This window comes from Balaenoptera physalus (genome assembly GCF_965194825.1).
Source record: "Balaenoptera physalus genome assembly, chromosome: 10".
Lineage (NCBI taxonomy): Eukaryota > Metazoa > Chordata > Mammalia > Artiodactyla > Balaenopteridae > Balaenoptera > Balaenoptera physalus.
In genome coordinates this window covers 18,689,038-18,703,140 of record NC_138889.1, presented here as the reverse complement: position 1 = coordinate 18,703,140, position 14,103 = coordinate 18,689,038, and the positions used below count along the sequence as shown (strand labels likewise).

General features: G+C 38.5%; 1 long non-coding RNA gene across 1 annotated transcript in view; it reads right to left on the bottom strand.

Annotated features, from left to right (window-relative positions):
• The window catches only part of LOC309637116, a 276,838-nt gene that overhangs the window by 208,188 nt on the left and 54,547 nt on the right, over positions 1-14,103 (bottom strand). The window lies entirely within an intron of this gene.

Sequence of the window (14,103 nt, the reverse complement as noted above, 5' to 3'; positions counted from 1 at the left end):
TAAATTGGATTGTCTTTTTGTTATTTGAGTTGTAGGAATTCTTTATATTAATATGTTCTGGATATGAGTTCTTTGTCAGATTTATGATTCTAAATATTTTCTTCTAGTCTGTGGTTTATCTTTTCTTTGCAGTGTCTTCTGAAGAATAGGAGGTTTTAATTTTAATGAATTCCATTCTTGTAATTTTTTTCTTTTATGGTTATTGTTTTTTGTGTTTCATTTAAGAAAATTTTACCTACCTGAATACTGCAAATATATTCTATATTTTCATGTAGAAGCTTTACAGTTTTAGCTTCTTTTGATCCTATCATTCATTCCCAATTAACTTTTGGGATGAATTGTAGAGGTCAGGATTCATTATTTTTTACCCAGTAGCTCTTTGGTTGTTCCAACACTATTTGTAGAAAAAACTGTCCACTTCCTATTGAATTATCTTGGTGCCTTTGTTGTAAATCAGTTGAGGGCTTCCCTGGTGGCACAGTGGTTAAGAATCCGCCTGCCAATGCAGGGGACATGGGTTCGAGCCCTGGTCCGGGAAGATCCCACATGCTGTGGAGCAACTAAGCCTGTGTGCCACAACTACTGAGCCTGCGCTCTAGAGCCCGTGAGCCATAACTACTGAGCCCGTGAGCCACAAATAATGAAGCCCGCACACCTAGAGCCTGAGCTCCACAACAAGTGAAGCCACCTCAGTGAGAAGCCCGCGCACCACAACAAAGAGAAGCCCCCACTCGCTGCAACTAGAGAAAGCCTGCGAGCAGCAACGAAGACCCAATGCAGCCAAAAATAAATAAAATAAATTTAAAAAAAAAGAAAGAAAATCAGTTGAATGTATCTTGTAGGTCTATTTCTAGACTTTCTAGACTGTTTCTGTACTTGCAGGTTTGGTATTCTCTTTGACCCATGAATTGCTTAGGAATATGCTGCCATATTTAACAACAACTCTAACTTCTGACCCTGAAGACCATTATGTTGGAGCCAGATCAGGACTGAGGCTGAGTAAGAATGTCATCCTCTAAAGCAGTAGTTCTAAAATTTAGCAGCGTTACACAGGGAGTTAACAAACAAGAATAGATTTTGGGACCCTATTCCAGACCTAATTTTCAGTGTAAAAACTGGGGAATTTCTGTTTTTAAAAAGCCCTCCTGGTGATTCTAAGATGTCCAGTCAATTTGAGAACCATTTCCCTAAGCATCACCTCTTACAGCAAAGAGCAGACTTATAGTTACACGCTGAGACCTCAGTGGGTTCAATCTGTTCCATTATTTCAGTGTATAGACTAGACCTTCAAAAAAGGGAAACAGAAAATTAGCCTGTTACTTCTTCGGGCATTGAAATGAACATGAACCTCACATCATCTTTGAATGACCTTCTTTTTAATTTGGGAGGACGTAATAGCTATTATTGTTGTGGTGTAGCTAAGAGATTTTTTATGTAGAAAACTATTGGATTCTGGATGACTGTTTTGCTGTTCAAGTATGGTAACTTAAAGTTTTAGGGAGAACTCTTTGGAGCATGGAGGCAGGTGCCTTATCTGTTCCAGGGCTAATGGATCAGGGAAACTCCAAGAAAACCAAGAGAGCTGTCAAATAAAGTGCATTACACTTCAGGACCAGAGGGAAGGCTTTTGGAGAGACTTACGATCTCATGATATTGGTGAGAATATTAAAAAAGGAGCCCGGCTTGCGTGCTCCTTAGCTGTGGCATGTGAACTCTTAGTTGCAGCATGCGTGTGGGATCTAGTTCCCTGACCAGGGATCGAACCTGGGCCCCCTGCATCGGGAGTGCAGAGTCTTAACCAGTGTGCCACCAGGGATGTCCCCTAGATGGTTTTCTCGTGTTGTTGTAAATCTGGATTGTGAATCATATTATGGTTGGTGGGATTTACCATGGGAATTCTATGTGGTTTGGTTTGAGTGTGTGAATTCAGAAAGAGTTTGTATTTGTTTCTGTCAAGTTCCCCTAGGGAATTAGCCCCAGCTTACTTGCTAATTTATTTACTTAGTTATTGGATTGAGGTTTCCTGAATTGAACAGGTAGTATGGATTAGAATTTCAGGCCTTTATCAAGGCAGGTATGTGCTTACTAACTCATAAAGGGAGACTTCCCCTTTTCTATCAGAGTCTAGGACAAGACAGACAAACTTCTTTGTCATCTTTCATGGGTATATTTTTTTCCAGTTCTCCCTTTCTCTGAGAGTAGCCCTTTGAAGGTTTAGGCTTATGCAGGGATTTCAGGCCCCTTGCCTCCTGTCTGAGTGAAAATAAGAAAGCCAGTGAGGCTGGAGGGTAATGAATGAGGGGCAATGATGGCAGGATATGAAGCCAGAGAGGTAATGAGAGGCAAGAACATATAAGGCCTTGTGAGTCAGGACAAGATTTTTTGCTTATACTCTCAGTGAGATGAAAAATCATTGGAGGGTTTTGAGCAAAGATATGACATGCAAGAATGTGATCTGGTTTGTATTTTAAATGGATTTGTCTGGTTACAGTTAGAAAATAGACTATGGGGCCCAAGGATGGAAGTAGGGAGACAAAGTTGAAGGCTCGTGCAGTATTGTGGGTGAGAGGTGATGATGGTGTACACTTGGGTGGTTATGGTAGAGGTGGTGAGAAGTGGTAAAATTCTGGGTATGGTTTGAAGGTGGAGAAAATAGGATTTGATAATAAACTGAATATTGAATATATGGGAGAGACTTCAAGGTTTTTAGGCTTAGACAACTGGCAAGAAATGTATTGCTATTTGCTGAGATGAGGAAGACTGGATAGAACAGTTTGGTGGAGGAAAATCAAGAATTTGGTTTTGGACACTTAGATCATAAGCTTGAGATGTCTGTTAAGCCATACAAATGGAGATGTAGATTGACAGTTGAATATATGATGCTGGGAGACATGAGAGGAAATGTCCACATTATATATATAAATTTGGTAATTGCCAGGTTATATATGATATGAAATTCTATGGGATTTTATAAGATTATTCATTTAAAAAATATCTTATAAATCACCTAGAATTTATAGGTATTTTGTAGCAGATGTATTTTTAATTAATTAATTAATCAATCAATTAATTAATTTGGCTGACTTGGGTCTTCATTGCTGCACGCAGGCTTTCTCTAGTTGTGGCGAGCAGGGGCTACTCTTTGTTGCGGTGCGCGGGCTTCTCATTGAAGTGGCTTCTCTTGTGGCAGAGCACCGGCTCTAGCTGCGCTGGCTTCAGTAGTTGTGGCTCGCGGGCTCTAGAGCGCAGGCTCAGTAGTTGTGGCACACATGTGCTCCGCGGCATGTGGGAATCTTCCTGAACCAAGGCTCGAACCTATGTCCCTTGCATTGGCAGGCGGATTCTTAACCACTGCGCCACCAGGGAAGTCCTAGCAGATGTATTTTTAGATTACATTGTCTCTACTGTGTTAGAAGAAATAAAAGTATATATATATTTTAAAATGCAGTAAAGTACATATAAACATAAAATTTATCATCTTAACTGTTTTTAAGTGTACAGTTTAATAACATTAAGTATATTCACATTGTTGTGCAACCGACCTTCAGAACTTTTTCATCTTGCAAAACTGAAACTCTATGTGCATTAATAACTACTCCCCATTCGTCTGTTCCTCCCAGCCCCTGGCAACTACCATTCCACTTTCTGTTTATATGAGTTTGATTACTCTGGATACTTCGTATAAGTGAAATCATACAGCATTTGTCTTTTTGTGACTGGCTTATTTTACTTAGCGTAATGTCTTCAAGGTTCATCCATGTTATAACATGTGTCAGAATTTCCTTCCTTTTCAAGACTGAATAATATTCCTGTGTGTGTGTGTGTGTGTGTGTGTGTGTATCAATCACATTTTGTTTATCCATTCATCTGTTGATTGACATTTGGTTTGCTTTCAACTCTTGGCTGGTATGAGTAAAGCTATTATGACCATGGGTGTGCAAATTCTCTTCAACACTCTGCTTTCAATTCTTTTGGGGATATATACTTAGAAGTGGTATTGCTAGGTCATTTGGTGATTCTATTTTTAATTTTTTGAGGAACTGCCATACTGTTTACTATGGTGGCCACACCATTTTACATTCCCACCAATAGTTCACAAGGGTTCCAATTTTTCCACCTCCTCGTGAACATTTGTTATTTTCTGTTTTTAAAAATTTTCTATAGCTGCCACCCTAATGGGTGTGAGACGATATCTCATTGTGGTTTTGATTTACATTTCTTTAATGATTAGTGACATTGAGCATCTTTTCTATGCTTGTTGGCCATTTGTATATCTTTTTTGGAGAGATGTCTTTTCAAGTCCTTTGCCCATTTAAAAACTCAGATTATTTGGATTTGTGTTGTTGAGTTGTAGAAGTTCTTTAATACATTCTGGATATTAGCTCCTTATCAGGTATTTAATTTGCAATTATTTTCTTCCATTCCATAGGTTGCTTTTTCACTCTGTTGATTGTGTCTTTTGATGCACAGAAGTTTTAAATTCTGATGTAGTCAAATTTACCTATTTTTGCTCTTGTTGCCTGTGCTTTGGGTGTTATATCCAAGACATCATTGCCAAATCCAATGTCATAAAGCTTTCCTTGTTTTCTTCTAAGAGTTTTATAGTTTTAGGTCTTATATTTAGGCCTTTGATCCATTTTGAGTTAATTTTTTTCCATGGTCTAAGGTAAGGATCAAACTTCATTCTTTTTGCATATGGAATCCAGTTTTTTCAATACTTTTTGTTGAAAAGACTGTCTTTTTATCCATTAAATTGTCTTGGCACCCTTGTCAAAAATCATTTGACCATATATGTGAGGGTTAGAAATATATTCTTGTCCTCTCCTCTCTGTGGATGAAAAATGTTGCCTGCCATATCAGTAAACAAAGGATGTTGCAGCCAACAAGCCCTAGGCCACTGCAGCCACCCCCTACTGTGCGTCCTGAGGGAAGTCAGGATGGAAAGCAGGACACTGGCCCTACCTAGATGGTTAAGGTGCATGTAAAAGGAATGATTTCAATAGCCCAGACTCTTGCATCTTCCCATACACAAAAAAGCTCACTAAATTCATTAACTTGAGATATCTGGTTTTCTTTAATTAACAGTAATCTTTTGATGTTCCAACTACCTGGTTTTTGTTGCAAAACCCCCTATATATTCTCGCTCCTCCCTTACCTCTTTGGAGCTGCCCCTCAGAACTATCTGAGAGACTGTCTTCCAAGCTTCAGTCCTCAGTTTTGTCCATCAACTAAAACATAATTCTCAACTTTTAGGTTGTGCATTTTTTTTCAGTCAGCATCTCCATTAAAGAAGTCCATTTTTATTTTGCCTACTAAATATCTTCTGAATCTCCCTACTTCTCTTATTTCTGCCAATGTCACCCTGGCTTGTATTATCATCCTATCATCCAGGTTACAGGAATAGCCTGAAAACTTGTTTCCTCACATTTACTTAAAAAAAAAATACCCCAACAAACCAGCTTTATTGTGATATAATTCACATAGCATAAATTTACCCATTTAAAGTGTACAATTCAGTAGTTTTTAGTATATGCAGCCATCTCTAAAACGTAATTGTAGGACATTTTTCTTTGATCCCAAATCACAAATACTCCTGACCCACTCTAACCTGTTATCCAATTTGCAGCTAGATTGATCTTTTTTTTTTTTAAAAAGCTAATCTGATTATGTTCCCCTCCCCTATTTCCCTACACAAAAACCCTTCAATGGTCTACTATCTCCTTAAAATAGACCAAAATCTTTGGTGTGGCTTTCATTCCACACTGCCACCCTCCCTCCCCCTCCCCCTGCCCCAATCTCTCCAGCTCCATTTCACATCACTCTCTCCCATAATACGGCACTATGATATGGCCACACCATGCTTTTCCCTTCCTCATGGATTTTCACATGCTTTTCTTTGTCTCTGCCCCAGCACCATCTCTCTCACCTTCCCAACTGTTATATCTCAGCTCAAATACTGCTTTATCAAGGAAGGCTTCCATGACTGCCCTTCCGCCTGCCACATACCCAGGTGAGCTTAGGGTCCCTCTGTTAGCTTCAGATTCCTCCTCTGGAATATAGGCTCCATGAGGCCAGGTGCTGGCACAATCACTGTATCCCCAGTGCCTAGCACGGTGCCTGCCACTTTGCAGACACTTCATTTGTTCAGCTAATATTATTGGGTGCTCGCTATTTGTCAGGCACCTTTCTGAGTGAAGATATGCAAAAGAGCATGGCTGGAAGTCTGAGTCCTTGACTGTAACTAGCTCCAGAAACTGCCAAACACTGGCTGTGCACTAGGTCTGGTGTGGGAAGTGGGACAGCTTTCCCCATGAGACCTGTCAGATAAAGCCTTTGCAGTTACCTATGGTCAGGCCTGAAAGATCATACATAGGATTTTTGGACCAGAGCTGGACTCCTCAGAGATTAGGGGATGTTTTTCTCTTGAGAAATTGGATGGGCCAAGAGAAAAGCTTCCAGGTACTGGTGTTTGTGTGTGTGTGTGTGTGTGTGTGTGTGTGTGTGTAGTCCACTGAATAGGCCTTTTGCCACCTTATCACTGCGCAGTGAGATGTTCCTCTTGACCAGCCCCATCCAGGTACATAGAGCATCCATGTTGATTTTCAAGTGCCCAATGAAAAGATATGAGCAGACACCTCAGGATTTCAGGTATTTGATGAATACCTCCTACTTGAAAGAGAGACTAAATAATCACACAGATAAAAGAAACCCAGAAGCAACAGGGACAATGTAAAGAGTAACATAAAATTTCAAAAAATTTATCACACCATAATAATAATCTGAGTGTTTTCATCGTGAAAGAGAAAATATTGTATCCAGGAAATAATGGGATGCTGTGAAAAAGAATAACCAGAGAACAATTAGGAGCTCTAAAATGAAAAAAAATATAGTGACTGAAAAAAAAATCAACAACAGAAGTGCCAAAAGATAAGATCAAGAAAATGTGGCAGAACATATAGCAAAAGATACAGTGGTATACAGTAGAAAACTTAAGTTTACAGGGTAAATCCAGGAGATATAATAGACTATTAGGAATTCCAGAAGGAGAAAATAGAGAAAGTACCAGGAAAATACACTATTTCTGAAATTAAGAGCACTAGCCTCCAGTTTGAAAAGATCCAGGGTGTGTCTGGCACAATAAATGAAAAAAATCCCTACTCCTACCCAACTAAAATTGAATAATCACAACACCAGGGTATAGAGATGATTTGAAGAAAAGAGATGAGGAGAGAAACAGATGACATAGCAAGTATTAGGAATCATAATGGCACCAAACTCTGTAGTTAGAGAAAACTGAAAAATAACGGACTTTTAAAAATTCTGAAGGAGAATCATTAATCAACTCAGAATTCTAAACCCAACCAAACTTTCCCAAAAGTGCCAAGGTAGAGTAAAGATATTTTTAGATAAGCAAGAAGTAAAAATTAAAAGTTTCTTTTCTAAGAAAGTTTTTGAAAGATATGCTTAGACCAAATGAGCAGTAAACTCAGGAGACCGGAGGTGCTGTACAGGGAAGTGGTGAGGAGTTCCTAGGTCATTTTCTTCCCTGTATAGCAGGTGGAAAGCAGTCATTCCCAACCAGAATAGTTGGCAAAGGGCTCTGGGCAAGAATTCTGCAGGGATAAAGATAGACTTGAAACCTTATCTGATGCCGTCAATGTTTTGGAAAATAAGAATGGAAGAATTTTGACGGTTATGATGGAGGATGTGGACAAATTAAAGATAAATACATAGAAAATTAAGCAAATGACATTCCAGGAAAACCAAAAATTTGTATGTTTTTGGAGGGGGGAAGGAAGGTGTACTACTTGGCTCAACAGATAGCAAAATTTAATTAGCAATGCAAAACGCTACCAAGTTAACTTAGTAAAGCCCTTGTGTATAGTTAGAGAAAGTAGTAAAGGAAAATGTGGTGCAAGTGTGATGTAAGAGAACGAAATCTTTTACAACCACCCTAGGGAATTGATATAAAATGCCAAAATGGAAAAAGGAAGACACAGCAGTGTTGGCAAACACTGCTAGAGACCTACCTGGGGTCCATTCTTCTCTTTTCCTTCCTAACAGAACATACGGTAGCAACACGCTTAGCAAAAAAATTTTATTTCCTTGCCTTTCTTGTCAGTAAGAGTGGTCATTTTATATCAATCTGGCCAGTGATACGTGTGACACATGATCAGAAGTCATTGGGTGGCAGATGCAGCTGAAATGTACCCTTTGCCCTTCCTCTTCTTGCCTGGAATACAGTTGAGTTGCTGGAGGTGCAGCATCCATCTTGAGACACTGAGGTGACAAGGATGAGAGAGAAAGTCATGGGCTAATGAGGGGAGTTAGAGCAGAAAGGTCTCAGATGGGGCTTGATGGCGTATTGGGTCGTGTGCCATCCCTGCTTTGCCTCTGGGCTTCTTTTACCTGAGAAAAATAAATCCTTTATTTGTTCAGAAAATTGAGATTTATTCAGAAAATTGAGTCGTTTGTTCATAAAATTGAGATTTGTTTAGAAAATTGAGTTGATCAAGCACAATAGTTAAAAAATATGGTGGTAAATAGTGTTTAAAACAGTTAAAATAATTCAAAGTGATGGTATGGGGGGATGGGGAGAGTGTGGTAGAAATTGCTGGGTTTTGATACAATTGATGCTGCAGTGAGCTCAATTTGACGTTTTGGACAATGCATATGTATTAGTTTAATACAATACAGATTAATAAGAAAGAAGACTATCTTCCTGCATGGAACATTTTGATATCTTCCTATTTTACTTGAAATAAAATCCAAACTCCTTTAACAGATTCTTCATGATATGGCTGGCCCTGGCCGCCTCCCTCCTCATCTTTCATCATCTTCCTCCTTGTCTAACCCCCAGCCGCATTACCTTCTTTCAATTTTGTAAACGCCCTTTTGGTAAATTTGCACATGAAGTTTCCTCTGGCTCAGTCAGGAGCCCAGGAGGAAACATGACAGGCGCAAACTTGGTGACCCAGGAGAGTTTAATAAAGGGCGAGATTTAAGGAAACCAACAAGGGAGGATGCAGTACTTTGGGGCCTACAAGGGCAGGGAACCATCCATCCCCAGGCCTGAACCACCTGTATGGAGAAAATCACCTGCTAGAACTGTGGCCTTTAGGAGAATAAAGCTGATAACCCACAGGTATTTGGACATTGAGAGCGCAGTGCTCACTGTTAATTAAAATGACTGCAGTGGTTGCTGTAGGAAAATGTCTCAGTGCACATTAGTTGGAAAGCTTGCTTGCGCTATGTAAAAGTCTCTACCCTTCTTCACTGAGTCTCTGGTGGTCACATGATCAGGGCCTCACAGAGCATGTGTTGAGGCCTCACATAGTAAAAGACTTCTTTTTTAACAAAATTTTGTTGAAGTATAGTTGATTTACAATGTTGTGTTAATTGCTGCTATACAGCAAGGTGATTCAGTTATACATATACATATATATTCTTTTTCATATTCTTTTCCATTATGGTTTATCACGGGATATTTGGTATAGTTCCCTGTGCTATACAGTAGGACCTTGTTGTTTATCCATCCTATATATAATAGTTTGCATCTGCTAATCCCAGACTCCCACTCCATCCCTTCCCCACCCACTCCCCTTGACAACCACAAGTCTATTGTCTATGTCTGTGAGTCTGTTTCTGTTTCATAAAAGTTCATTTGTGTCATATTTTAGATTCCACATATAAGTGATGTCATATGGTGTTTGTCTTTCTCTTTCTGACTTACTTCACTGAGTATGATAATCTCTAGTTCCATCCATGTTGCTGCAAATGGAATTATTTTGTTCTTTTTTGTGGCTAATATTCTATTGCGTGTGTGTGTGTGTGTGTGTGTGTGTGTGTGTGTGTGTGTGTGTATACCACATCTTCTTTATCCATTCATCTGTGGATGGACATTTAGATTGTTCCCATGTCTTGGCGATTGTGAATAGTGCTGCTATGAACATTGGGGTGCATGTATCTTTTTTTTTTATTTTTTTTATTTTTAAGAGAATAGTTTTATTTTTTCTAAATCTCAACTATATTCTTCTAAAGGGATGGGTTGTAGATAATTCTGAAAAAATAATATAGAAGAATAATTTGGGGAAAGTCTGGAGCTCTTTTCTCGTTTCTCATAGAGAAGATGTTCACAAAATAGATTTACTGACCATCTAACTTTCTGCTGTAAGAATTCATAGTCATAAAAAATTCCTAACCCTGGGGAAAATGGTTTCTACACACAACTTATCCTTTAACTGTATATTCATTTTTAGGCACAATTAGTTGTCCCAATGCCCAGTGTTTTCCAGAATGCAAAAAAGAATATTCGTAGAAGAGAAATACATAGGAGACTGTATATTCAAGGGCAGAGAATTAGTGAAGTTAATTGTCTCTCAGATTAAGGTTTTTAGACCACCTGCATCAGTATCATCAATCAAGTGGGTTAAAATGCAGATTCGTGAGCCCAATCCACAAATTAATCAGAATTTCTGGGGAAAGGGTTAGGAATCTGCAGTTTTAACACATATCTCACATGATTGTAGCGTACATGAAATTTGGATCACTACTACATTTCTGTAGCCTTTAGGAGCCAAAGCATGCCTCTCACTGTATTTGAAGAAGACTGAGCTATGAATCCAATGTTTGTTAAGGTCTCTTTCTCCTATTAGTCTGGAGCAAGGAGAGGGAGGTTGCAGAGGCAAAGCTGAAAGCAGAGGCAAAATAATATTTTAAAGAGAGAAAAGAATTTACTTCGCATAAAGACTCCAAACCCATATGTAAGAATGTATGGGTTTCATTGTACTAAAAGGGAATATGCAAATCCTACTAAAAAGAATGCTATAGATATTAGGAAACAGAAGTACTATAATTTTAAAGTTTTCAAATGGGCATATTAATTTATATTCATGATTGACATTTTAGATTTCAATTCAAACTAAAGTGGGTAAGAAACAAAACATGTACCTTTTTGAATGATAGTTTTGTCTGGGTGTGTGCCCAGGAGGGGGATTGCTGGATCATATGGCAACTCTGAGGAACCTGCATGCTGTTCTCCGTAGTGGCTGCACCAATTTACATTCCCACCAACAGTGCAGGAGGGTTCCCTTTTCTCCACACCCTCTCCAACATTTATTATTTGTAGACTTTAGTAAAAGGCTTCTTGGTCACGAGTATCCAGGTACATAGTTCAGCACTTGAATTTAAAATGAGGGCACAATCGGTATTGACATGGGAGGTGCCCCTGGCAAACTGGCCTGTGAAGATCACCCTGTCATAGCCTTGGTTCCTTGCCCTCCAGAGAGCCGACACGCCTTCACTGGGGTGGATGAGCAGGAGAGACAGAGACACCCGGCCCCCCCAGAACAGGGTGAAGCTGACAAGGTAGGTGCCATTGTTGAAGTCTGTCACCTTTCCCGAAGCGCCTGCCTTCAGGGCTGGGGAGGACATCCTGGCCCTCAGGAAATGCCCGCCGTATTCCTTCCTGCGTCCCAAGTGGTCCCTCACCTCCAGCAGGACGTCTAGCTGATCCCCCCTGCAGTATGTGTCTTGAGGGCTGAGGAGGGTGGCTTTGCTGTGTGTGGAGCTCAGCTGGTCTAGTTTCTCCATGATCCCCTTTATTCTCAGCTCAGTCTCTGTTGGTGAAACCGCTGGATCCAGTGGTACTTCATGGTGTAAGACCATTCTGAAGGTATTTCTGTGATGCATAAAGGGAGGCATCTCTTATTCACACCACACTTGAAATGACAAAGACTGAGACATATTCTATGTACACAGCTGAACCTGTCTCTGTTAACCTTAAGGTTGGATTTATATCTTTATTAATATATTACCACCAAAGAGTCCAGTCCAGGAATTTCCATAATTAAAGTGCAGAAAGCTTTTGGTAAAACCTATGTGTCAATTGTTCCATTACTATTCCACTACTATTCCATAGGCTATTAAAGCCCATTAAAAAATATTAAAAAATATTAAAAGAATTCTTTTGATTAAGAAGTGGTTACAACAGTACATTGAAAGAAGTAAATATTAAGAAATATTTCACTATGTCTGCGTCCTAATAAAATGAAAGGAAAAATCATAATAAAAAAATAAACATTTTTAACAGTGAAATGTCAAGTTTTTTTGGTAGGTACCGCATAAAGAAGGTACAAAATTAAAAAGATACAAAATGGAAAGAAGTATGAAAGGAGCCTCCCTCTTTCATTCCTGCCTCCTGCCACACAGTTTTCCTCCCAGGATTAATCACTCTTATCTCTTTTATAAATACCTTTCCAGAGCCTATGTATATATACACATGTGCACGCACATACACACACACACTACATACATTCTCTTTTCTTTTTACATAAATGGTAACATTATATGCATTGTTCTGTGCCTTGCTTTTTAATGTAAGGATGTATTCTGAGTATCTCTTCGTTTTAGCACATACTGAGCTGCTTCAGTCATCCATTAAGATGGACGCAAAGTATTTCATTGAATGGATGTATCATTCTTTAACAGTCGCCTGTTGGTGGACGTATAGATTTTCCCCATTTTCTGCTAATACAGAAATTAATAATCTTGTACATTTATTCTGGAAATGGAATTACTGGGTTGAAATTTAAGGGCATTTTTTATGTGTATGTTCTAAAATATGGAAAGGTTTGTGGGTTTTTTCTTTTGACCACACCACGTGGCATGTGGGATCTTAGTTCCCCGACCAGGGATGGAACCCATGCCCCCTGAAGTGGAAGCGCAGAGTATTAACCACTGGACCGCCAGGAAGTCCAGGTTTGTGTTTTCATTCTCATAATTTTCTTTATATAATATAACAGATATATGCAATAGATTTACATAACACATTTAATATTCTTTTTTCAGCAATATCTGTTGACTCCCTACCTAAGCAGTGACCAAAATTATTTACACTGTCTTGCCCCAATTTTCTCCTCTCCACTACTGTATTTTTGTTCTTTAAATTATTTATCTTTGTGTTCACCCTATTTCCTTAAAAGTGTGTGTTTTTTCTTAAATTTTTTTTTTAAATTTTTTTTAAGTGAGTTTATTTATTTATTTTTTAATTAATTTATTTATTTTATTTATGACTGTGTTGGGTCTTCGTTTCTCTGCGAGGGCTTTCTCTAGTTGCAGCAAGCGGGGGCCATTCTTCATCGTGGTGCGTGGGCCTCTCACTATCGCGGCCTCTCTTGTTGCGGAGCACAGGCTCCAGACGCGCAGGGTCAGTAATTGTGGCTCACGGGCCCAGTTGCTCCGTGGCATGTGGGATCTTCCCAGACCAGGGCTTGAACCCGTGTCCCCTGAATTGGCAGGCAGATTCTCAACCACTGCGCCACCAGGGAAGCCCAAAAATGTGTGTTTTAATAAAGTTATATGTATTATATGTATAACTATATACAGAATATTCTATATATACTATGATATATATAGTACTATATACTATATATAATATTATATATTATATATTATCTATAATGTATAGCATATTATACTATAGTATAATATAGTATATATAAGTACTATATGTAATAAATATATAATTGTATTATGTATAACGTTTATTAAAACATATATTTTTAATATTTATGTATATATATGTGTGTGTACTTATTAGCTTTAAAAAGTATCTTTAAATACCAGAGTAAAAATGATAAGGAAATCTCTCTACCTGCCCTCCTTCATCTTTTGTTATTTATAACATTTCTGGGTTATCAGAGTTTATAATATTTGTGTGTCAGAACACACACAACATTTATGGTTTTCCAACCATAATCTCCCTAGTTTTGTTTTGGTTTTGGCTAGTACTATAGTTTAGTGGATTCAGTAATTGTTGTCATTCTATTTGTAAGAGTTTTTCATCATTTATCCCTTGTTTAACTGAAGCTGGTCTTCTACATTTTAAAAAGAAGAGTTCATAAGGACTATATCCCCTGTGTTTGTTGTAATAGTTGGATTTTTTTAAAAAGTTTGAATCTATAAATAACCTGAGATTCATTTGATATGTGGTATAAGGTGAGAATACAAATTAACTTGTAATCTCCAGCAGTGTATGATATCTAGAGAAGCAATTTTGCTTATTATTTCTTTAACCTTCAGAAAAATGCAACTGTTCAAGGG